This window comes from Cotesia glomerata, linkage group LG1 (assembly GCF_020080835.1).
Source record: "Cotesia glomerata isolate CgM1 linkage group LG1, MPM_Cglom_v2.3, whole genome shotgun sequence".
In the NCBI taxonomy this organism is placed as follows: Eukaryota; Metazoa; Arthropoda; class Insecta; order Hymenoptera; family Braconidae; genus Cotesia; species Cotesia glomerata.
This window is the reverse complement of record NC_058158.1, coordinates 2,139,566-2,165,075: the sequence shown is the minus strand read 5'-3', so window position 1 is coordinate 2,165,075 and position 25,510 is coordinate 2,139,566. Positions and strand designations below refer to the sequence as shown.

The following is a 25,510-nucleotide window of genomic DNA, read 5'->3' as shown; positions in this document are numbered from 1 at the left end:
CTAATGATATTTTTGAAGATATAAGTTCATCTCGATGTTAGACTCTTCAAGACCTTTCATTTGAGTACCCACATCAATTTTTCATATATTTATATATGTTATATATATGTATATATGAAAAATATATCAAATTGCATGTGGGTACTTAAATGAAAGCTCTTGATGAGTGTAATATTAGGATGAGCTTATATCTTAAAAAATGTCAATAATTAAGATCTGACTTTGCTATCTTGTCAACTAATGATGTTTTTAAAGATATAAGCTGATCTTGATGTTACATTCATCGAGACTTTTCATTTGAGTACCCACATCAATTTTTCATATATTTTATATATTTATATATATGTATTTATGAAAAATATATAAAAATGCATGTGGGTACTTAAATGAAAGCTCTTGATGAGTGTAACACCGGGATGAGCTTATATCTTTAAAAACGCCAATAGTTAAAAAATTACAGTGCAATTCAACAAAAGTTATTATTTAATAAAGCAAAATTTTAAGTATTTATAGTTCACAAGTCACGGCAGTCACGTAGTGACTGCAAAGTTGCTAGTTTCTGCTTAAAGTTGTTCTTTTCAATTTTTCTGTATTTTGAGTTTTTCAAAAAAAAATTTGTATTTTAAAGTTAGAAAATTTTTTCAAAGTTTGTCTTTAAAAATATTATAGTTCAAAGTTTGAAATCAAAATTCTGAGTTAAATATTGAAGATACAAAAAAATGATGTCTTTTTTTTTGTAAAAAATTCAATTCTCTATCAAAAAAGTTCTCTTCAATTTTTTTGGAGAATTTTTAATTTGAAAGTGAAGAGAAAGTTTTTTAAAATTTTATCATCAAAAATATGTTCAAAAATTTGAAATTAATAAACTGAGTTAAATATTGAAGATACAAAAAAAGATTATGACTTTTTTTGTAGAAAATTAAATTTTCTATCGATAATATTCTTATCAATTTTTTGTATCTCTTGTTTTTAATAAAAAATTTGAATTTTAAAGCTTGGAGAAAAAAAAATAAGAAATATATTAAAAAAAATTCCTCGAACAAAATTTTTTAATTCCAAAAGTTTTTCCATTATCGACACAAGGGGTTATCGTGACCGATTTATTTTCCGGGTATCTGTCCGTCGAAATGCGAAATAAATGGATGTATGCAGAGTAAGTCTTTGCAAGGGACATACATGACAAATGTTTGTCGGGATAACGTGTGTACAAAGAAAACTCTCGGGATCAGATTAATCTTCTGTTAAGTTCAAGTGACTGGAACATGAAAAAGCACCTTCGACCTGCAGTCGGGTTCCGTCCGGAGATAGTGGAAAGCCTCTACACGCGAAGGGCGAAAATCCGAACGATTATCAGAGAGCAGGAGCTTGAAGTATATAAAAGTAAGTTTGAAAATAAAAACTGAATATGAACATTAGGGATTTCAATAAAAAAAATTTAATAGTTGTTACTTTCTTTAAGAATTATCGACCTAACGCGTTTAAACGTAGCAAGGATATTTTAGCGTCAATATTTCGTAGTTTCAAAACGCATGCGTCACTTTGACGTTCGGATTGCAAAAATTGAGATTGGAAAAGTAAAAGCAGCAGTCCTATATGCACCCTGTGCTTCAGATTTTATTTATTAACTGGCAGCTTTCGAGCCGAGAGACATTTTGCAGCACATTGTCGGAGTCGTATCGGCAGAATACGAATATTCGATACAGATATATGATCTACCGTATGAATGACAAGGTAATAAATAAATGAAATATTGGAAAATATTAATGTTTAATACCTGTGGAGTTGTTTTCATCAAATCCTGAAATAAAATATAGTTTTTTTTTTTTTTTTTAATGTTTATTAAACTATTTTTAATATCATTTTACAAGCTTGAAAGCTTTTAAAGAGTAGAAGATATTTTTACGAGCTTTTTGGAAAAACTTTTGTTGTTTTTTATTGCAAAAATAAACATTAATAAATAGTGTTTTTTTTTAGAAGCGAAAAAAAATAAACTCAAAATTATTTTTAAATATTTTCACTCAATAAATTTTTTTAATATTTCTTTTTCACTCAGAATTTTTTTTAAATATTGTAATTTAATAAAACTTTGCTGTAAAATAATTAAAAATTAATTTAAGTAATTTTTAGAAAAGAAAATAATTTTTTTTATCGCATTTTTGAAGTTTCTCTGTCCAATTTTTTTTATAAAATAATTTTGATATTTTTTTAAAATAAATTTTTTATAATTTTTTATGGCAATGCAATATTATAAAAATAATTAAGAAATAAGTTACTTTCAGTAATTTTTATTGTAAAAATAAAAATTAATAAATAGTGAGTTTTTTTACAAGCGAAAAGAAATAAACTCAAAATTATTTTTTTGATTGTATTTTTAAATATTTTCACTCAATAAATTTTTTTAATATTTCTTTTTCACTCAGAATTTTTTTTAATATTGTAATTTAATGTAACTTTGCTATAAAATAATTAAAAATTATTTTAAACAATTTTTAGAAAAGAAAATAATTTTTTTGATCGCATTTTTGAAGTTTCTCTGTCCAATTTTTTTTAGAAAATAATTTTGATATTTTTCTAGAAAAAATTTTTTATAATTTTTTAATTCGATGCAATATAAAAATAATTTAATTTCAGTAATTTTTTGGAATTTTTAATGACTATAAAATCCAAATTTCATGAAAAAAAAAAGAGATACAGAAAATTGATAAATATGTTTTTGATAAAAAATTGAATTTTTTACAAAAAATATATCATAATTTAATTTTCAAAATTTTTGTTTAAAATTTTGCACTATAAAATTTTTAATAATGAACTTTAAAAAAAATTATTTCTAAATTTTATAACTCAAATTTTGTCTATAAAATAAAAAATTAAAAATCAGTAAAATATTTCTAGCTTTCAATCAAGATTTTCTTTTCCTTTATTCTTCATTTCTTCTCGTTATCTTTGTTTGGTCTGAAGCGGGCTTAAAATAGCAGACTGAAAGTAAGTGCGATAAATATATTGTGAATTAAGTCAGGCGTAGCTCGAAGATATCTAGTCGAACCGAATAGAATCTCGGCTTGACTCGGTGAAATACTACTCAACTGCACTCTATTCCACTATTCCACTCGACTCTGCTCTATTCGTCACGATCTGCATCAAAACTGATAGTTTTTACCTTTCTCGATCGTGACGGCAAGGATCGAAGAGCTTCTTGCAGCTCACTGGAGCAAAACACGTTACGATGACGATAATAGACACACGCGTTTCACTGAACAATAGCCTGAGGTTCGTATCGGAATGAAGCTATATCATCCGGGGAAAAATCAAGAGCCAGAGGTTAAGGGGAGGAAAATTTTATACTTTCAAACAAGCTTTGGTTTTGCAAAACTTGCTAATTTTAATTAGCATTTTAATTCTCATTTAAGTTAAGAATTTTCAAGGGACTATGGGAGGTAATGATAGTGATAATGATAATTATGATAGTTAAAGAATAACTTAAAGTTTTATGAAGGAAATAATTGTTATTATTCTCAGGGTGGGTAATAAAATTTATTTTAATTAAATTTTTATTGTAAGTAATTGAAATTTTATGAGAATTTAAAATAAGACACATTTTTTGTAGGAAATTTTTATTTTATTTTCCATCAAAAATATTCTTGTTCATTTTCTGTCTCTTTTTTTCATGAAAATATTCAATTTTATATTTATTAAAAAATTTTTTCAAAGTTTGTTAGCAAAAATAATATAGTTCGAAATTTAAAACTACAATTTTGAGTTAAATATTGAAGATACAAAAATTATAAGCTACATTTTTTGTAGAAAATTTAATTTTCTATCAAGAACATTTTTATTAATTTTCTGTAACTCTTTTTTTTGGAGAATTTTAAATTTGAAAGTTAAAAAAAATTTTTTTTTTAATTTGTCATCAAAAATATGTTCAAAAATTTTAAATTAAAATAGTGAGTTAAATTTTGAAGATAATAAAAAATGATGAGGCCTTTTTTAGAGGAAATTTAATTTTCTATCAAAAATATTCTTATCAATTTTCTATATCTTTTTTTTCTCATGAAATTCCATTTTTAAAGTTATCAAGAAATTTTTTCAAAGTTTGTTTTCTAAAATATTACAGTTCATAGTTTAAAACAAAAATTTTGAGTTGAATATTAAAAATATAAAAATTATAAAATACATTTTTTGTCAGAAATTTAATTTCCTATCAAAAACATTTTTATCAATTTTCTGTAACTTTTTTTTTTGGAGAATTTTGAATTTGAAATTTAAGAGAAAGTTTTTTAAAAATTTGTCATCAAAAATATGTTCAAAAAATTTAAATTAATATACTGAGTTAAATTTTGAAGATACAAAAAAATAATGAGACCTTTTTTGTAGTTAATTAAATTTTCTATTCAATTTTTCTGCATATCTCATTTTTTAGCAAAAATTTGAATTTTAAAGTTAGTAGAAGATTTTTTAAAAAATATTATAGTTAAAAATTTGAAACTAAAATTTCAAGTTTTAATATTCAAGAAATTTACAAATATAAAATTTATTAATAATTGATCATAAATTAATAATAAATTAAAAGATATTTAATTTCAAGTTCTTAAATATTTGTTAATTATTAATAAATTTCCTTTTTTCCAAAAAAATATTAATTAAAATTTGTAAAATAATTCGTACTTGAATAAATGACTTTATTAACAGTTAATAAGTTCCCTAATTAATAAATCTGTTCAAATGCTGGAGTTTCCTTCCCTCGAAATTGATTCCTCCTTGATCCGTAGATCTTACAGTAGACTTACACCGCAAGTAGTTTGCATAATGAAAAGATTCCGGCCTGCGATCGGGAAAGGAAGCAAAGAGGCAATAATCTCAACAAAGCAAGCAAGCTTGAACGAAAAAAAAAGAAAAAAATTAAGCTCAATGAATAAGCTTTTATTTAAAGAATCGATTTTCGCAAGAAGATGATTAATCAGGAGCAAAAAGCGAATTACGAATGCCGGGTGGTGAAAAATAACCGAAAGCAGAGCACAGTCATGCCGGGGAAGATTAATCATCGACAATCAAGGCTAAACAAAGTGTAACTTGTACGTACAAGTGAGAAGTTTGGTTGTGCCACGCGAGAGCCATAAGTCACAGGAGATACACAACAATAACAATGCATATTGTTTTATCTGAGTGGAAATCAATGCTGAAATGTGGTTTATTTGGATTACTTTATATGTTTCGAGGAATTCCAACTATCGCTTGCTGTAAAGCAAACTCACGGGGGGAAAAAAGGGGTCGGAGGATAAAATAGAGTTAAGTAGCTGAATGGGTGTTGTAATTCAGATTGTTAAAGGAAAAATGGAACAGCAGAAGAACCACAAATACCGCAACCGCTGCATAGATATTTGCTACAACATTAACTGCGTTTTGTTTCGTTTGTTTCAGGCTATTTTCCTCCCTGAATTCATAATTTACAAATACCACTATATTACACGCGTTCTCTCCCTCGACTGTTACTATTTCTGCCCGCAACTTTGGATTATACATTCTGCTAATTAGCCTCTGAATTATAATATCGCTGGAATATTATATTTGGATGGAAAAAATGGGCAGATTTTAACGATAAATCAATGATTTTTTACTGTGGGGGTTTGGATCTACACTTATGTATTAAATTGAAAAGTTTGAACTTCTGATGGGTGAAAAAATAATTAAAGTTCAAAATAATGATTCAAATCTTTAATTTTTGTCATAAACTATCTGTTTGAGGATGTCAAATTTTTAAAGGAATATTATTTTAATTTTTTTTAATAAAAATATTCATTGGAAAATTCAATTTAAGAGTTAAAAGAATTATTTTTTAATAAAAAATTTATTTTAATAAATTAATTTTTTACTCGCAACCTTGTGAACTATAAATAAATAAAATTTTGCTTCATTAAATTAATGAATTTTGTTAAATTGCTCTGTACTTTCTTAAATATTGACATTTTTAGAGATATAAGCTCATTTTGATGTTACACTCATCGAGAGCTTTCATTTGAGTATCTATATGCATTTTTGATATATTTTTCATACATACATATGTATAATATATATATAAATATATGAAAAATTGATGTGGGTACTCAAATGAAAGGTCATGATGAGTATAACATAAAAATGAGCTTATATCTTTAAAAACTTCAATAGTTCACAAAATACAAGGTAATTTCTTAATTATATATCTAGAGATCATTTTCGAATGCAATGCTTTCCAATTTCCACCACCCTTTTTCCTCCCGAATTCCTCTCTGACTCTTTACACTCCAAACATTTAAACCCTGATCGCAGAACAGTAATTATAACAATAATTACACAGATAGGAGGATTGCGGATCCTTGTTAATTAAAACGATAGCCAAAGCTACACACGAGTATGGAAATGTTATCGAAAATTCGCCACAAGCAATGAGCTCCGATATTTCTCCGCAAATTTGTGGCGAAGTCTAGAAACTCATTTATCTATATACATATATCTATATGTATATCCTCCTCTATATTCTATCTACACAGAAGGATTGAGCATCACCAAGATAAACTTCCGTAGTGTGACACCTCCCGAGCCATCGTCATCATATTCCTCGGGCTGATGACGCACTTGTGCTAAGTTTGTTCTCTCGATTGGCTTCACGCTCGTTAAGGAGAACCGAGTGATCTGCGCTCTACATCTTTCGATAGATATTCCATCCATTCTATATATATATATATATATATATATATATATATGCAGCTATATATATATATATATATATATATATAGATGATATAACCAACCCGCCTCTCACTTGCAATCGCCACTATCCGAGAAGATGGTGACGACGTTATCGGGCAAACCACATTACCGGGTATGACTTCCTTGCGATGATAACAACCGGATGCCTCTGATCAGAATATCCCTCAAGAATATTCCCTCCATTTTTATTTCTATCCGATACATCAATATTCAATAGTAATCTGTTTACAAGATACGGCTTAAGGTGTAAACAGAGTTGAGTTCAAGTTTATATATTTTATACTTGAGATTATGAAAAGAGGAAATTCTCTATAAAGTCTACACGGAAAAAAATAAATTGTAAAATATACTCGGATTCCGGTTAATTTTTGTAGTTTCAAACAGTACAGCGGACATCAGGGTGGCAAATTTTACAAAACTTAATGTAGAAAGTGTAAAAGCCACAATTTATAATTTAATATAAAAAATGTGATTAGTAACTGTCACTATAGTAAATAACGACTCTCTCATCTTAAAAAATTACAGTTTCAAACAGTAAAAAGGCCATTCGGTAGCCGAAATGGAAGTAGATTTCATGGTGAATAATAGAAATACTACTAGGGTTGCATACGAAAAAAAAAAATAAATTTCTGTTTGATTAAACAACAAAGACGTCAAAACGAATGCAAAAGTAAAATTTCATTAAATCTGTCTGAGAAAGCAGGTGATTTTTGGCCTAGACTGATAATGAGGTACAAAAATTAAAGCTTATTTAATAAGCTTTCAGATGCCATTTATAGAATTTTGATAAAATATTGCGTTCAATTGTAATTGCACGAAAATACGGTAAAAGTGGAAATTTTTGCGATTTTTGAAAATTTTTGGATTGCTATTATTCCTAAACTATTTAATTTGGAGAAATAAATAAGTACACAAATTGAAGCTTATTAAATAAGCTTTGAAATGGAGTTTACAGAAATCCGATAGGATGTCGCGTTCCATTGTTATTGCACGGAAATAAGGTAAAAGTGAAAATTTTTTGCGATTTTTGAATTTCTCTCATTTCTAAACTAATCGACAGATTTGGCTCATCTTAGAACTTAACCTCGGAAATCGTCCTAAGAATAATTATGTTACGTTTTATTGAGATCCGTAACACGGATGTGTGCGAATACGGATTCCGTATAGATATACGGAAGTTAGAGAAGAGACAATGCCGATTATATCGTATATATATATATATATATATATATATATATATACATATAGTATATATATATATATATATATATATATATATATATAAATACATATATATAAACTTTTGAACCATATGCACTTTCTGAATCCGAGCTGAGTCGAAATATAGCAAAATTTTTCAAAAGTTCCGTCATGAGGACCAATGCAATAGTTAGATTTCTATGAAATCTACTAAAAATTGCCGTTTCAATATATAGTCAATACTATAACGAGAAGCGGAAGATATCACACTTGGAGAATTTAACATTTAAAACAGTAAAAATTCTACTCTTAAAATATATATTTTACCAGTCCAAGCAAATCAATAATTATAGCTTGATTTTTAGCGTTGAGTTTAAAATTAACCATTTTACTTTGTAAATATTGACGTTGCTTGTATAGAAATTTAGTAACTAGTTTATATTTTTTACATATCATGCGATCATTTTTTCGATACGAAATGATAAATATCAAAGTCAAAATTCTAAAGGTAGTAGTCTGGTAACTTATGCCTATTTTCATGACTTCTTTGAAGGGTAGTTTTTTATAGGAAAATAAAAATGAATTATCTTGAATATTTAGAGTGTTTTTATTTACATATTGAAAATATAAAAAAAAATTTATTTGAAAAAATTTAATAGTTTATTACTATTATTATTGTCACTCGAAGTTGGAACCTCAAAAAAAATGCACGTGGGTGGCCCGGGTCCTAACTTTTTCTACTGAACCGATTGCTTTCAAATTTTAACAGGCTGTTCTACACACTTATAGTTCTCGTTGGTACTAACGAGAATTTTTTTCACCCCTAACTTTTTATTTTACAACCCTTTCTCTGCTAAAATAAAAGGACTTTTTTTTTCAAAGTCCGCCATTTTGTTATTTACCCTTGAAATTTAACTTCAGTAGTTCCGACCAGAATGACATGTCTATAAATTAAGAATAATCAAGAATATTTGATTTCAGATAACATCGAGCCAAAATCACCTGGGCCACCCACGTGCATTTTTTTTTGAGGTTCCAACTTCGAGTGACAATAATAATAGTAATAAACTATTAAATTTTTTCAAATAAATTTTGATGTGAAACATCTATAGGCTCACTTGTAATCTGAATTGTTGGCGTGGCGACGCTTGCCGTGGCGACGGGTCGCCACGCTATACTAAGGTATACATATATATATTTTATGTGTAGTAGAGTGTACGGTGTGGCGACGGGTCGCCACGCTATACTGAGGTATATATATATATATATATATATATATATATATATATATATATATATATATATATATATTTTATATGTAGTAGAGTGTACGGTGTGGCTTCTCACTCAGTTCGACGTTGTTGTTTACTACGGTACCCATAACCTGCGTTTTATTTAATTTTGATGTGAAACATTTTTATTTTAATTTTTGACAATAAAATATGTATGATAGTGATAACTCAGAAGATCAAAGTGATCAACCTTGTGCAAAGAAAGTGAAACTACACTATGGCATACTACCAAGTCATCAGTAAGTAGATCGTATTTTTCAAGTGTCCATAAATGTAATTATTATATTTTTATATTTAATTAATTATATTCATATTAATCATATTAGTAATTATATAAATTATATTAAGATTAATAATTATATAAATTATATTAATATTATCTTCAATTAATTATTTTTTTATTATTCATGGAGGAATTAATATGGAAAAATTTATTAATAAAATTTATATTTGCAAATCTTTAGTCATATATTGCAATAATTAACTAAGATTTGAGTTCATGAGTATATTGAAGCCACACTCAAAATTTTTTTCCTTTTTCTTGTGTATTTTAATATCATATTTCTTAAATATTTCAGTTCCCAACAATCATCACAGGGATCACAAAATATTATTATTGAAACTGGACGCCACCCTGATAAGTTAAACACAAGGCATACTATCAATGTTGTGTAAGACTTTATTAATCGAATAGTACCAGACTATTTTAATTTTTATCTTAGATCTGGCCGCTGGAGTGGCCATTTACAAAAACAACAACACTTCACATGTTACTACACTCAACATGGATCTAGCAGTTCAAAATGCTACAGAAGTTCATGTTTCCCAAACATCTATTGGTGATATGTGTGCTTCACATGTTAAACTAGAAGACGGAAGTGAATTAATTATGATTGTAGTATACATTTCACCTAATAACAAAATGGATCATATAATTTCATTTTTACATGAAAGGTTATTTCCTTATAGTCAAAGAGGTTCAATAATTTTTAAAACCAATAAACATAAACTACCATTAATTTTAGCTGGAGATTTTAATGTAAATTTTGCAAGAGCTGAATCAATGCCATTACCCTAGTAGAAATGAAATCAAGTTTTTAGCCAGTAACTGGCCAGTTTTACTAGACTTAAACCAGTAACTGGCCAGTGTAATATCAAGTTTCTGTCTAGTAACTGGCCAGTTTTACTAGAGATCTAACAAAACATTATGGCGGCTTTAGTGAAACTGTCAGTTTCGAATTCTGAGGTTATTAGGCGTTATTAAAATTGTCAAATAAATTCAAAATAATGTTTAATAAACGATATGATATAAAAAAGTTTCATTTATGTGTACATTATAAAATAGATAACATCATTAGACTGATAGACTAATAATAAATCTAACAATAGAATAAGAAAATAATTATTTTGAATTGGAGATTTGTTTTTAATGCCCACAGTCGCAATTTATATATTGTGTCATTTTTTTTCACTGCATCCATTTTGAAATATATACTGGAAATTATTTACACGTTGATAAACACTAATTTTGATTGATTTATACTGTTTTTTAATAATAATAATTACAATAATGATGCGTACAGGTTAACAAAATAATAAACAAACATACACACACTATTAAAGATACACTGTCGGTGTAACCAATGTTTATGACTTAGTTGTAGGTGGCGCGATTTCAAGTTTTTACTCGATATCACTGGCCAGTTAGTGGTTTATATCCAGTGAAAACTCAATTATTTCTACTAGGGTAATGACATTTCTTCAAAAAGAATTTCAATTGCAAATCAACAACAATCCAAGAGAATCTACTACCAAATATGGAACAACAATAGATGCTGTATTGGTGAGATATCTTGATAATGTTTCATCCAATACTTTTGTAACGTACTTTAGTTATCATCGACCAATCGTCACAGTAATACCGGCAGAGGAAACATCGAATATAACTATTACTAAAGTCACAGATGAAAATATTTAAATTGTGGCCACTTGATATTAATATCGAATTTTTATATCACATGTAAATAAATGTTTATTAAATAAAGTTACCATTTTCTGTAAGAAATTCGTAATACTTCATTTTTTCATCAGGCTATATTTAATTCCTGTAATAATATTATCTTTTATGCATATTACTTGTACACACACGATGTTTCACATCTGCCAGGCGTCCCATGACGGCTCACATTTTTTTATTTTATATTTTCAATATGTAAATAAAAACACTCTAAATATTCAAGATAATTCATTTTTATTTTCCTATAAAAAACCACCCTCCAAAAAAGTCATGAAAATAGGCATAAGTTACCAGACTACTGCCTTAATTATTATACTTTACCATTTTGGACTTTGACATAGCGAATATTGCAGTTTGAAATAGTATTTTCTTCCATGTAAATAATAAATTGTAGCATTTTAATGATAAATATTATAAAGTGATTGTTAAAATCACGATTTTACTGTTTGAAATGGTAATTTTTTCTCGTTGATCATTACTTATTATAAATCGACTATTATTTATTACAGTTTACTTATTTCCGTGTATCAAAAGAAACCGCCTTTTCAATCATATCGCCGCGAAAATGAGGAAAAATAAATTCCCGATTGATTTTATTTAATCTGAACTTTTTATTGCAATTTTAAGAACGTCATCCTGTTCTTTATTCTTTCTTCTTTCTTTCTTCTTTCGGGGAAATTAATCACGCGACTAAGGGCTAGTCATGCGAATTCTTCTTTTCTTCCTTATCTTCGGAGATAATGGACGGAGTGTATATACTTTGCTAAAAGATTAGCTTGTACGAAAAAGTGAGACCTCGTTAAGGACTGTTTGGGTTTTAACTAAAAGTTATAGATAGTGCAATCCAGGAAGATCATATTTTGTATTTTTTTGGAGATATGTATGTATTTATTTAGGCTTTACGGTAGCTACACTAGTGTGAAAACAATTTGTGATGCTAAAAAAGATTAACAGTTTGTATCGGGAGTTTATCTGACGCTTTTTTCTAGTATCTCCGCCTCCTATCGGGAAGTAACGAGCTTTCTGTTCATAAATATGAGATATCCTCGGGTAACGAGAGATCTAGGGGGTGAGATGGAGATTGGACGGAGATGGGGAGGAAAAACAAATTATTTTGGTAATTTTTTTAGGATCTTTAGTTTATTGTTCAAAGAATATAAGAAAATAAATTTATTTTTATTTTTAATCAAGAACAATTTGAGAACTAAATAAAATTCAATTGATTAAATTCAGAAAAAATTTATTATTGTAGAATTTTTTGCTTAATTTTAAATTGAAATTTTTGTAATAATTTTCTGCAGAAAACTTTTGCAATTGAATAAAATTCATTTTTATTAATCTATATTATTAAGAGAAAAAGAAAAATTTTGTGTCCAGGATAGTAATATGATAAAATAAATTTTTTTAGTGAAATTTAGTGTCATTGCAAAGGTCTTGACTTGAATTTGTGCCTTTTCAGGGTCTTATATCATTCTCATCGATATTCAATTCATTATAATAAGTATTTAGGCTGCATTCGAAAATTTTCTATCTCACTATTAACATTTTTAAAGAAACAAGCTCATCCCGATGTTACACTCATCAAAACCTTCAATTTAAGTACCCATATCAATTTTTCATATATTTATATGTATTATATAAATAAATATATGAAAAATATATCAAAAATGCATGTGGGTACTCAAATGAAAGCTCTTGATGAGTGTAACATCGGGATGAGCTTATATCTTTAAAAATGTCAATAATTAAGAACTGACCTTGCTATCTTGGCAACTAATAATATTTTTGAAGATATAAGCTCATCCTGATGTTACACTCATCAATACCTTTCATTTGAATACCTACATGAATTTTTCATATATTTCATATATTTATATATATTATAAATATGTATATATGAAAAATATATCAAAAATGCATGTGGGTACTCAAATGAAAGCTCTTGATGAGTGTAACATCGGGATGAGCTTATATCTTTAAAAATGTCAATAATTAAGAACTGACCTTGCTATCTTGGCAACTAATAATATTTTTGAAGATATAAGCTCATTCTGATGTTACACTCATCAAGACCTTTTATTTGAGTACCCACATCAATTTTTCATATATTTATATATATTATGTATATGTATATATGAAAAATATATCAAAATGCATGTGGGTACTCAAATGAAAGCTCTTGATGAGTGTTACATTGGGATGAGCTTATATCTTTAAAAACGTCAATATTTAAGAAAGTACAACGCAATTTAACAAAATTCATTATTTAATAAAGCAAAATTTTATTTATTTATACTTCACAAGTTCCGGCAGTCACGTAGTGACTGCAAGGTAGTTCGTAAATATTAAAAATATTTTTATTCTTAAAAAAAAAATTTTAAGAACCAAAAATTAATATATAAAATTGAAATTACAGTTCATAGAATTAAAGTAGACAATAATAGCTTTTTTCTAAAAAAATTATGGTGAGTATAATATGTAATATAAGGTTTATAATTGCAAAGGTTTTAAACGAAATAAAGAGTTTTTTTTTATTAATTTTCTCAAGATAAAAAACGAATTGACATTTCATTTGAAATGTTCTTTTATTTCTTCAATGTAAATTTTTACGAGTGCAAAAAAAACCTTAAAGTGCGTCAATTAAATAATGAGCGATAAAAAATTTTCTTTTATTTTTTTTACAAGGCAGCCGCGTGTGAGTTGACGCGTGTTTGCGTTAGCTCAGCTTCGGATTTTTCCAACTCTTACAAAGTAACGGGGTTTGTCTACTTTTTAGCCAGTAAGAAGAGTAAGAGAAAGAATTTACATGGAATTTTCATAAAAGCATCGAGTTTGCGAACAATGTCATCCAAATATAGAGAAACTTTTGTCAGTCTCGTCAGAGCTCAGAGCAAACTTGCCCGAGTTTGTTTACTCTAGCATCATATTGAAAAGTAACAATGTTTTGTGTACATATTACATAAAATTATTGTCTGGAGGAATTTCCAGTCTTGTGTTTTATTTTGTAAATCTTTTACAAGATCAAAAACTCTCGAGTAAGACTTAGAACTTAGTACTTTGCAGTTGAGAACAAAGAAGAGTAGAGGCCAGTCGTTTTACTTAAATTGGCTCGAGGATTTTTTTTAATAAATTGCCAAAGAGACAACTTAATAAATCTTTTAAAAGTAAATTTATCGTTGCGAGTAGAGAAATGAATGAGTGAACAAAAGAATAACCCCGCGAGTTAATGCGGTATGTTATGTTCTCGGTTTCTCTAGTTCTGCGGGTAATTTTTAGCGAACGCGAATCCCAGTAGGCATCAAACTAATTTGCGTTTTATTAAACGATAAACGAGTGAGCAAAGAGTATTTCGTTTAAACGGGAAATAAAGAAAAGCGTACAATTTTACTCCATAGACTTCCAAGTTCAAAATTAAACTCAATAATTCACCGCGTATGAATAGTAATTGGATTTTTTTCTTTTACAAGGTAATTGACTCAAGAATTTTTTTTGTAAAGATTAATTATTAAATTTTGCATATTAAAAAATGAGGGATTTTATTTTTACATAATAAATTTTTAATTTGTTTAAAGAAATAATTGTTTTTGGTTCAAAAATTTTCTATAAGCTATATTTAAATATGTATCGAAAAAAATTTTTTTTCCAAATTTTTTAGTAATAATTTTGTTAAAAATAAAGAAAATCTCACTATTTATTTTATGAAAGACATGTCCAGCTTTAACCTTAAATAACTTTGTAAAAATTAAATTTATCAAAAAATTATGAGACTTTTTTTGTAAAGCATTCAATTTTCTACAAAAAATGTTTGTAACTTGCTTGTAAGACAAGATATAAAATTTTAAAGTTAAAAAAATATTCTTTTTATTGTATTTAAATAGAGAATACAAAATTCAGATTCTCGACCTTTAAAAATCATTATTAAGGGCTCAAATTTTTATTATTTTAAGCTCCTTTTGACAAAATTTCAAGATAATTTTGTTAAAAAAAATTTTTTTAAACTCTTTTAAACATTTTTAAGGGCATATATATTATCTCATAAAAAATTTTTTCACTGTAATTTATTTATCAAAAATTATGAAATATTAATTTCTGATTATTATTATAAAAATTTGATTTGTTCTATAAGTATTATTCTAAAAATGTAGGTAGTAAATTTCAAAACTGAAATTAATAAATTATATCGACGTTCTAATTAGCAAATTGTCTAACTCCATTTTAGAGAATCTTCCATTTGTATGAAAAAAACAATTAGTTCAAAATTTATTATCACTTTTAAAAACCATTTAATATCATTAACATCTAATAAACGTATAATATTTTGGTTTAAATCATTCAAATAATTTATAATTGGACTATTGCTACATCAACATGTTAAAAAATCACCCTCTAAAAAATAAGGAGTTAGACAAATTGCTAATTAGACCGTCGATATGCATTACAAGCTTAATAATAATTTAAAAGTGGTCAGAGGAATTCAGGACAATAATTTCAAACAATGTATTGATTTTAGTTGAACGTTTCGTCCTTTTATTAGGACTTCCTCAGCAACTTAATCATTAATCATACTAGTTCACAATTTAAAATATATTATGGTTAAAGCATATAGAGTATTAGGATGCATCTTATAAAAAATTTAAGTTGTTAATTTTTGAAAAATTTTTTATAAGATGCATCTTAATACTTTATATGTTTTAACAATAATATATTTTTAACTGTGAGCTAGTTTGATTAAATTGCTGAGAAAGTTCTAATAAAAGGACGAAACGTTCAACTAGAATCAATACATAGTTTTAAATTATTGTCCTGAACTACCCATGTAAAAAAAAAGTTTCCTGAAAAGTTCCTGGTCCGGAACGTTCCTATGATAAGACAATCCGGAACATCCCCGGAATACTTTTGCAATGTTCTCGAAATAATTCTGAATCATTCATGGAACACTTCCGGAACATTTCCGGAAAATCTCCGACAGACTTATAAAACATCGCTGGAATACTTCGAGAATAAATTAGGAATACTTCCGGAACATAATCCAAACGTTTACCGGACATGTTTCAGAAGTATTCGAGGATTTTTCCAGGAATATTTTAAACATATCCCCGATGTATTCCCGATATATTTTGTAACTATTCCCGAATTGTTCCAGAAGTATTTCGGGAATATTCCAGGAATGTACCGGAGATGTTCCGGAAGTATTCCTAATTTATTCTGGAAGTATTCCAGCGATGTTCTATAAATCTGCCGGAGATTTTCCGGAAATGTTCCGGAAGTGTTCCACGGATGTTCCAGAACTATTTCGAGAAAATTGCAGAAGTATTCCGGGGATGTTCCGGATTGTCTTATCATCGGAACGTTCCGGACCAGGAACTATTCCGGAACTTTTCAGGAAATTTTTTTTTACACGGGTATTGTTCTGAATATCCTGTGACCACTTTTAAGTTATTCATATTTTCTAGACGTGATCAAAATTTTAAGACTTAAGAATAGTAATAGAATAAATGTTCAACATTCCCATCAAAAAACGTAATCAGATCCCCCAACAATTCAATTCAGAGCTTTCCAGTGATTGTTACATCAAAAATCGGCTCGTAAATCTTTTACAATCCAAATTTTTCTCTCGTAATATTTGATTCACTGCAAAAAGAAACAATTTAAAGTCCCAATGCAGTAAATTAAAGTATAAACCAACGCTTGGGTAAAATAAAATCTAATAAATAAAAATTGATATTTCTCAATGGAAACAAACGTCCTTTCAACGCTAGAGTATTTTGTCATAGGTGATATAAAAAAGTATAAGTCTTGTATGCGATCGATCATTGGGATTTCGGTTCTCACATTTCACTCCTCCAAACTCACATCTATATACATATACATCTAGCAAATATCCCCTTTCTTTTATCAGTGAGAATTCCATTTTGGATAAAGTGTACTTGGAAAAGAAAGTAAGTGTATAGTACGAGTGTAAGAATAAGAGATCCTCAGAGCGAGCACACAATGTACGATGTTTGCACGTCAACGTTTTACCCAAGAGATTTTTCTTCGGAAGTAAAGTTCGCCTCATGCATCCGCAACACAAACACAATCCAGCTCTTATTCTCATTACAGAGTCACGGTAAGGCATGACATTCTGGTGATAAATTTTTCATAACTCGATCTGCTAATCATATTTTTTGCCACCCCAAAACCGAGCATGTCTGAATTTATTCTCATCGCTCAGCATCTCAGGTGTCTGCCGCCTCAGACGGAATGACAGGCCTTCGGTTTTTTCCACATGAAGAGATTGACTCCCTCTTTTTGCGAGCCTTAGAAGGAGAAAAAAGTTTAAGGACAAAAACCAGCCAATGAACATCAGGATTGTGCAAGTCCAGGCCAATGACCTCGGGCTGGAATTCGATAATAGTGTTCCTTAAGAACCTTTTTTCGTGCTAACGGTAATGATATTTCGAGAGGTAATGGACCGATTTACTTCAAATTTGAAGAGAATGTTCTTTGTACATCCCTTTATCGTATAGACGTCCAAAACTATAGCTTTGCATTTGGTATTTTAAAAAAATTGAAGTTGTCAAAAAAGTAAACTGTAATAAATAATAGTCGATTTATAATAAGTAATGATCAACTGGAAAAAATTACCATTTCAAATAGTAAAATCGTGATTTTAACAATCAGTAATATTTATCATTTAAATCCTACAATTTATTATTTACATGGAAAAAAATACTATTTCAAACAGTAATATTCGCTATTAGTCCACTCGCTGTATAGGGATGTGATTTGCAATTTTCGTCTTATGAGGGTTAATGAGTGTTCTTTATGTTTTTTGATGCGTAGATTACGAATCTGCAAGTGATTTTTTTGTAAGTTTATGCACTCAAAAGTTATTAACAATTTAATTGTTTAAAATGACTTTTTGGCAATAGGGACTTTAAAAAAGATTTTTTTTTACAGAAGTCTTCATTATTATAAAACGAAGATTTTTTATTGAGATAGTTTTTCAATATCTCTTATAGATTTAGAGATAATTAATTTTTTATAACAATGCGCGTCCAGTGACTACTGCGCATGCGCACTCTTACTCAAACTTGCCCGGAAAGCGAGATACAGTCAACTTAGTTGTCTTATATACGTGACTGAATAAAGTAGTCAGTACTTGTCTCGGATAGCTTAACTGGTAACAGCCCTTGGCGCGTAACCGAGAGATCTGGGTTCGATTCCCAGTCTGGGCTGTCTGATTATTTTTCAATTACGGAAAAATTCCCACTGAGTAGGTCCCCTTTCCCCTATCCGTTCTTTCCCCAACTCCCTTAAAATTTGCTTTGATATGGCTATGGGTCAACCCCTTTCCATAATTTTCCCTGCCATAATTTATAGCTAAATTTGTCATTAAAGACAAATTTGGGAACTGGGGAAATAAAGGATAAAGGGGGGAGGAGGGACCTTACTCAGTAGGAATTTTTCGGTAAGATGGAATGTTTTCGATAATTATTTGAATGAAAAAATAATCTAACCCCTTGTACAACACCCAAAGCATTTAAAAAAGATCCACCACCACACTGGATATGACTATGAGTCAACTTATACTAATTCTGCGATACGAAATTCTATTGTTTAATAAATTTCATCTACTATATTTTGTTATTAATACCAAAATTACTTCAGGAGATATTATGATAATTAATTATTAGTATTAATAAAAGACTAACGACAAATAATTTTTTCAAATATCGATTATTTAATTGAATTTTCAAGGTAATCTTCATTTTCATTCATTGAGTAATAAATTTTTACAACCATGGATTCACTTTATTTTTAATATTTTAATTATAAATAATTTAATTATTTTTTAATGCTTTAAATATCAACTATGTGTACTGCAAAGATATTTAGATGCTCTTATTTATTCGCAGTAATTGAAAACCTTATAGCAATGTGTTATGTATTTTGGACGTCGTCTTTTGTCGATTTTAACTCTTCTTTGTTAAATATAAAAATACTAATAATTAATTATCATAATAAGGCATATCAAGCTAGCAGTGGCAGAGCCCATCTTGGACGGTCATTATTATTGTTTTTTCGAAATCTGAACAAGCAAAAATATTCTAAATAGAGCAACTAATTATCAACGAAAAAACAAATTTAGCACCACAAATAAATTTTGTTGCTTGAATAATAAGTCAATGCCTGATAGACGAGTCTATGCTAGCTTGATAGACTTCATAATATCTCATAAAGTAATTTTGCGATAAATAACAAAATATAATAGATGAAATTTATTAAAAAATAAAATTTCGTATTGCAGAATTAGTATAAGTTGACTGTATCTCGCTTTCTGGGCAAGTTTGAGTAAGAGTACGCATGCGCAGTAGTCACTTGACGCGCATTGTTATAAAAAAATAATTATCTCTGAATCTATTCGCTGGGTGCGTGACCCCACCGCCACCTGACGATACAACTTACGGTGGCTTTTTTAAGAAAATTTACATGTATTAGATGCCAAATAGTTATTTAAACGATTAAATAAACTTGAAAAAAATTTGTTTTCTATGTAAAATGTGACATATTACACAGAATGTAGATTAAATTAAAAATTTTTTCTTGGGTCAGTTGAAAATAGTAAGGAAAATAAACACAATAACTAAAAACCAATCTCAAGTGAATTAAGTTAAACAGTGTTATAATCTGTAAAGGTGTTTATTGTTAAATTAATATTAAATGTAAAATCAGTATTAATATTAAATATATAACAATCTGAAATTATATAAAAAATAACGAATAGCTCTATTTAACATAACTATATATTTACGAATGTATCTTAAATTTTTATATTCTTTATTTAATTTTGCAATCTATTACCCATAATATTATTTTTCAACCACAAACTTTAATAAAGGGTAAAAATTTAGTCCTGGCTGAACATATGAGAGATGTTGAGCAGCAGCTATCCATTTTTTTCGCTGATTTAATTTCCAATTGGCAACCGGAAATTTATAAAATTTACAATCACTATTTCTACTAGTATTTTTACAATTAACTACACAACAATTTTGATGACCCATTTTATTTTATTTATTTAAATAAACTAACACACGTGTTATTTTCATAGCTTTTAGTAATAAAGAGCCACCCTTAGTTCTGTATTGTCCCGCAGCGAGCGCTGACATCAGTTTTGTGTCCCCCACTATGCCTTACGCACCCAGCGAATAAGAGATATTGAAAAACTATCTTACTAAAAAAAGTTCGTTTTATAATAATGAAGACTTCCGTAAAAAAAAAATCATTTTTAAAGTCCCTATTGCCAAAAAGTCATTTTAAACAATTAAATTGTTAAAAACTTTTGAGTGCATAAACTTACAAAAAAGTTTGGAAAATCCAAAAGTGCACGCCTCATAACGCTCATTCATTTTTTAAGAAAAAATAAATTGTGTAACTGATAAAAAAAAAGAAAATTATAATTAAGTAATTTCTTACAGAGTACTTTTTTTTTTTTTAAATATCAGCGCCCTTTTTTCTTGTTATATGCGTACGCAGTCTAAAAAAATCTAGCTTTATCGAGTGGCGCCATAGTTTTCACGTGACAAATAAGAAAAATTCGTTTGTCTTTGTACGGTTATATCGTAATAAATTTTAATAAAAATTCAATTTAAAAAAAAAATACGTAAACTAGGCTACTGATATGAAATACGGACCCAGTTCATCGCATTCGTAAACTAATAAAAAAGGTCCGGTCTTGAAATATCAGTTAGTTCGGGAGTAATCATTAGTACATCCAAAATGGGGTGACATCCGGACGTCCACGTAAAATTTTTTTCAAACCGTTTTTTTTTTTTCAAAATAGCAACATGAAATGATTTTAGAAAGTAAAAGATGGTTTGATTTAAGTGATTTCTCCGTGTACATCTACTTATATTATTGTATAAGTGTAATATGGTTGTGATAGAGACATTTAAAGATCACAAAATTGCTTGACCTTGACGAGTCGAGTATAAAGCACAACCTCACGCGCTTCGTGCTATGAGGCGTGCAAAAATCACTTGCAGATTCGTAATCTACGCATCAAAAAACATAAAGAACACTCATTAACCCTCATAAGACGAAAATTGCAAATCACATCCCTATACAGCGAGTGGACCAATAGACTATATATTGAAACGGCAATTTTTACTGTTTGAAACTGTAATTTTTTAAAATAAGAGAGTCGTTATTTCCTATAGTAACAGCTACTAATCACATTTTCGATATTAAATTATAAATTGTGGCTTTAACACCTTCTACATTAAGTTTTGTAATATTTACATCTGTGCCACTCCGATGTCCGCTGTACTGTTTAAAACTATAAAAATTAACCGGAATCCGAGTGAATTTTAGTTTACTTTTTTCCGTGTAAAAAAATATTTATTTTTGAACTAGCTGGCATTTTGTAAAAAAATTAACTCAAAAATTTTTCTAGAGACCCCAATAAATTTTATAACAAGTTTAGTATACTCATTTGACGGTAGCGTACCACATGAACGAACGTCCTTAATGTTCTCGAAATACTCTAGATCCATTTGAGAGCGAGTTCCTTTAATCTCCTTTATATCTAGTTCTTCCACAAACTAAGCGAGGAACAAAAAAGCACACTTTTATCTTTCTGTGGCTGAACTCTCTTCTGTTTCGATAGATCATGCAAGCGATTGAACTCAACTGCAATTATCCGACCACTTGGATCGCTTCAAGTCTCTGTTTTCTCTATTGACCACTTTATTGTTAACATTTGTGTGTGTATATGTGGGTGTATATGTGATTTTAAAGTCCAAATGAACTGTACGTATTATCGGCGAAGTAGATTTAGCTAAATGGAGATTGATTGAGTTGTTGTATTTGTGTCATGTCATGTGTCTATATTTCCCAAAATCAAATGATGTATGCTCGTCCTTTCCTCTTCTCTCTTCTCTCTTCTCTATTCCATTTTCCGAGAGCTGTGCACAGGTGTATTTGTATATTTGTACATATATGTGGTGTATGCATCATGGATCTGCATAAAGTATCACACAGAGCCCAGTAAATCGAACGATTATTCGCAATTGATTTTACGCTAGGTTTTGGCAGGGACTTCAGTTATTGATAAGTCAATGATCCGCCTGATAAATAAAACTTTACTTGGAATAATTTTTGCAAATTTTTAGAAGTTTATTTTATTGAAAATTTTAAGCTATTTACAAACAAAAATTATTCTTTTTTTCTTAAAAAAAGTTTCGATTAAATTTAATCGAAACTGTAATTGGTAGAAAAATTAACTTGATTGAAGAGATCGAAGCTTGAGCCAAGTTTTTTTAATTGAATTTTTTTTTTGATGCAGTTATTGAGAAGTTTTTGTAAAAATTACGAAATGTTGTTTGTTAAAAAAAAAACAATGTAATTATTTAAATAAATTTAATTGTATTTGAACCAAAAAATTACTAACAAGGTTGCGAAATAATTCATTTGAGAATTATGAATATTTTATTAGAATTAAAATTTATAATAATCATTTTTTAATTATAGTTGAATTTATTTTAATTTTTTAATAGTTAAAAAATGCATTACTGAATTATTTTTTAAATATAAATTAAAAATAGTATATTACACACCTAGGGAAGTAAAGTAGAAATGTCTCAGATCACATGTAATTGTTGTCCGAGGCGAAGCCGAGGTCAACAAACATGTGATCTGAGGCTTTCTTTATTTACTTCCCGTGGAGTGTATACTATTTTTTTTGTCCGACGAAGGCGGAAAGCGGCAACTTTGTTTAGCGCAGCGGGACGAAAGTTGCCACTTTCCGCCCGGAGGGCAAAAAAAAATTGTATTATTAATTTTGTTAAAAAAGCATTAATATTTATAACTAGCAACCTTGCAGTCACTACGTGACTGCCGAGGCTCGTGAAGTATAAATAAATAAAATTTTGCTTTATTAAATGATGACTTTTTTTAAATTGCACTGTATATTCTTAAATATTCACATGTTGGAAGATATAAGCTCTTACTGATGTTACTTTCATCAAAAGCTTTCATTTGAGTACCCACATGCATTTTCACTGAGAAAAAAGTATTTTGCTACTATAGTATATTACACCCCTTGGGAAGGAAAATACGAAAAGCCTCAGATCACATGTAATTGTTGGCCGAGGCGAAGCCGAGGTCAACAAACATGTGATCTGAGGTTTTCTTTTTTACTTCCCAAGGGCTGTATAATATTTTTTTGTCCGAGGAAAGAGGAAAGCGGCAACTTTGTTTAGCGCAGTGAGACCAAAGTTGCCACTTTCCGCCCAGAGGGCAAAAAAGGATATTTTTTTTGATAATCAGAATACTTGGTATTGTGCTACTAAGAATAAGTGGTATTTTTATTATCACAATAAGTATACTGATTTTCACAATACCTAGGTATACTGATTATCAGTATACCAATGTTACAGACTATTAGATGTTTATAACCTCACTTTACTGGCACAAATCAATTGACTTATAAAGCTCACAAAACAAATTAAAATTAAAATTAAAAGTGTAATAATAAATTTTTTTCAAGCTAATATAATAAATATTAGTTGAATTCTATTTTTACCAGTGCATAAGTCAAATAAACTAACTGTTAGTGTTAAAACGTCGATGGCAGTGACAGTGCATATATTATAGTTTACTGCGCAGAGTATAGGTCTTGAACTGACTTATATTCTGATAATCACAATACTTGGTATTTTGATTATCAAAATACCAAGTATTGTGATTATCAAAATACTTTTTTCTGTGTTGATATATTTTTCATATACAGGGTGTCCCAAAAGTCACGGACGCCATCGTAGCATCTGATGAAAAAAATAATTCTGAGACGAAAAGTCCTTAGCCATTTTTCAATTAACCGCATAGATAATTAATTATTAATTAAAAATAACGTCTCTTTATTTGTTAGAGAGAGAGCGTCAGTGTCCAGTAAAGTATGTGCCAAACAAAGACACAACTAACTGTATGACTAACTAGTTTCTATAGCTAACGTAGTCACATATATTTACTTACACGTTCACACGTGCAAGCGTCTTCGTTGGAACGCACTTGACTTGACACTAGCGCTCTCTCTCTCTCTAACGCATAAAAGGACGTTATTTTAATTAATAATTAATTATCTATGCGTCAGATTAAAAAATGGCTAAGGACTTTTCGTCTCAGAATTATTTTGTTTATCAGATGCTACAATGGCGTCCGTTACTTCTGGGAAACTCTGTATACATATATATAATATATATAAATATATGAAAAATTGATGTGGGTACTCAAATAAAAGGTCTTGATGAGTGTAACATCAAGATGAGCTTATATCTTCAAAAATATCAGTAGTTAACAAGATAGCAAAATCAGTTATTAACTATTGACATTTTTTAAAATATAAGCTCATCCCGATGTTACACTCATCAAGAGCTTTCATTTGAGTACCCACATGCATTTTTATATATTTTTCATATATACATGTATATATATATATATATATATATATATATATATATATATATATATATATATATATATATAATATATAAATATATATAAATATATGAAAAAATTGATGTAGGTACTCAAATGAAAGGTCTTGATGAGTGTAACATCAAGATGAGCTTATATCTTCAAAAATATCAGTAGTTAACAAGATAGCAAAGTCAGTTATTAATTATTGACATTTTTAAAAATATAAGCTCATCCCGATGTTACACTCATCAAGAGCTTTCATTTGAGTACCCATATGCATTTTTATATATTTTTCATAAATACATATATATATAATATATAATATATATAAATATATGAAAAATTGATGTGGGTACTCAAATGAAAGGTCTTGATGAGTGTAACATTGGGATGAGCTTATATCTTCAAAAATATCAGTAGTTAACAAGATAGCAAAGTCAGTTATTAATTATTGACATTTTTTAAAATATAAGCTCATCCCGATGTTACACTCATCAAGAGCTTTCATTTGAGTACCCACATGCATTTTGATATATTTTTCATATATACATACATATATATAATATATATAAATATATAAAATATATGAAAAATTGATGTGGGTACTCATATAAAAGGTCACAATGAGTGTAATGTCGGAGTGAGCTTATATTTTTAAAAATGTCAATAATTCTCAAGATACAAGGTCATTTCTTAATTATGTATCTGGAGATAGAGCATTATCAAACGCGGCCTAAATACTTATCATAATAAATTGACTATCGGTGATAATGATATGAAAAGGTACAAATTC

The 25,510-nt window shown here is 28.5% G+C and overlaps 1 protein-coding gene and 1 long non-coding RNA gene across 2 annotated transcripts in view; one reads left to right on the top strand and one right to left on the bottom strand.

Moving 5' to 3' along the window:
* LOC123275302 (acetylcholine receptor subunit alpha-like) overlaps window positions 1-25,510 on the bottom strand; it is a 194,810-nt gene that overhangs the window by 132,126 nt on the left and 37,174 nt on the right. The gene's annotated exons all lie outside the window — the stretch shown is intronic.
* On the top strand, window positions 9,392-10,308 carry LOC123275306. Its single transcript, XR_006511660.1, has 3 exons — window positions 9,392-9,475; window positions 9,815-10,190; window positions 10,262-10,308. It is a non-coding gene; the product is annotated as an uncharacterized LOC123275306 (long non-coding RNA).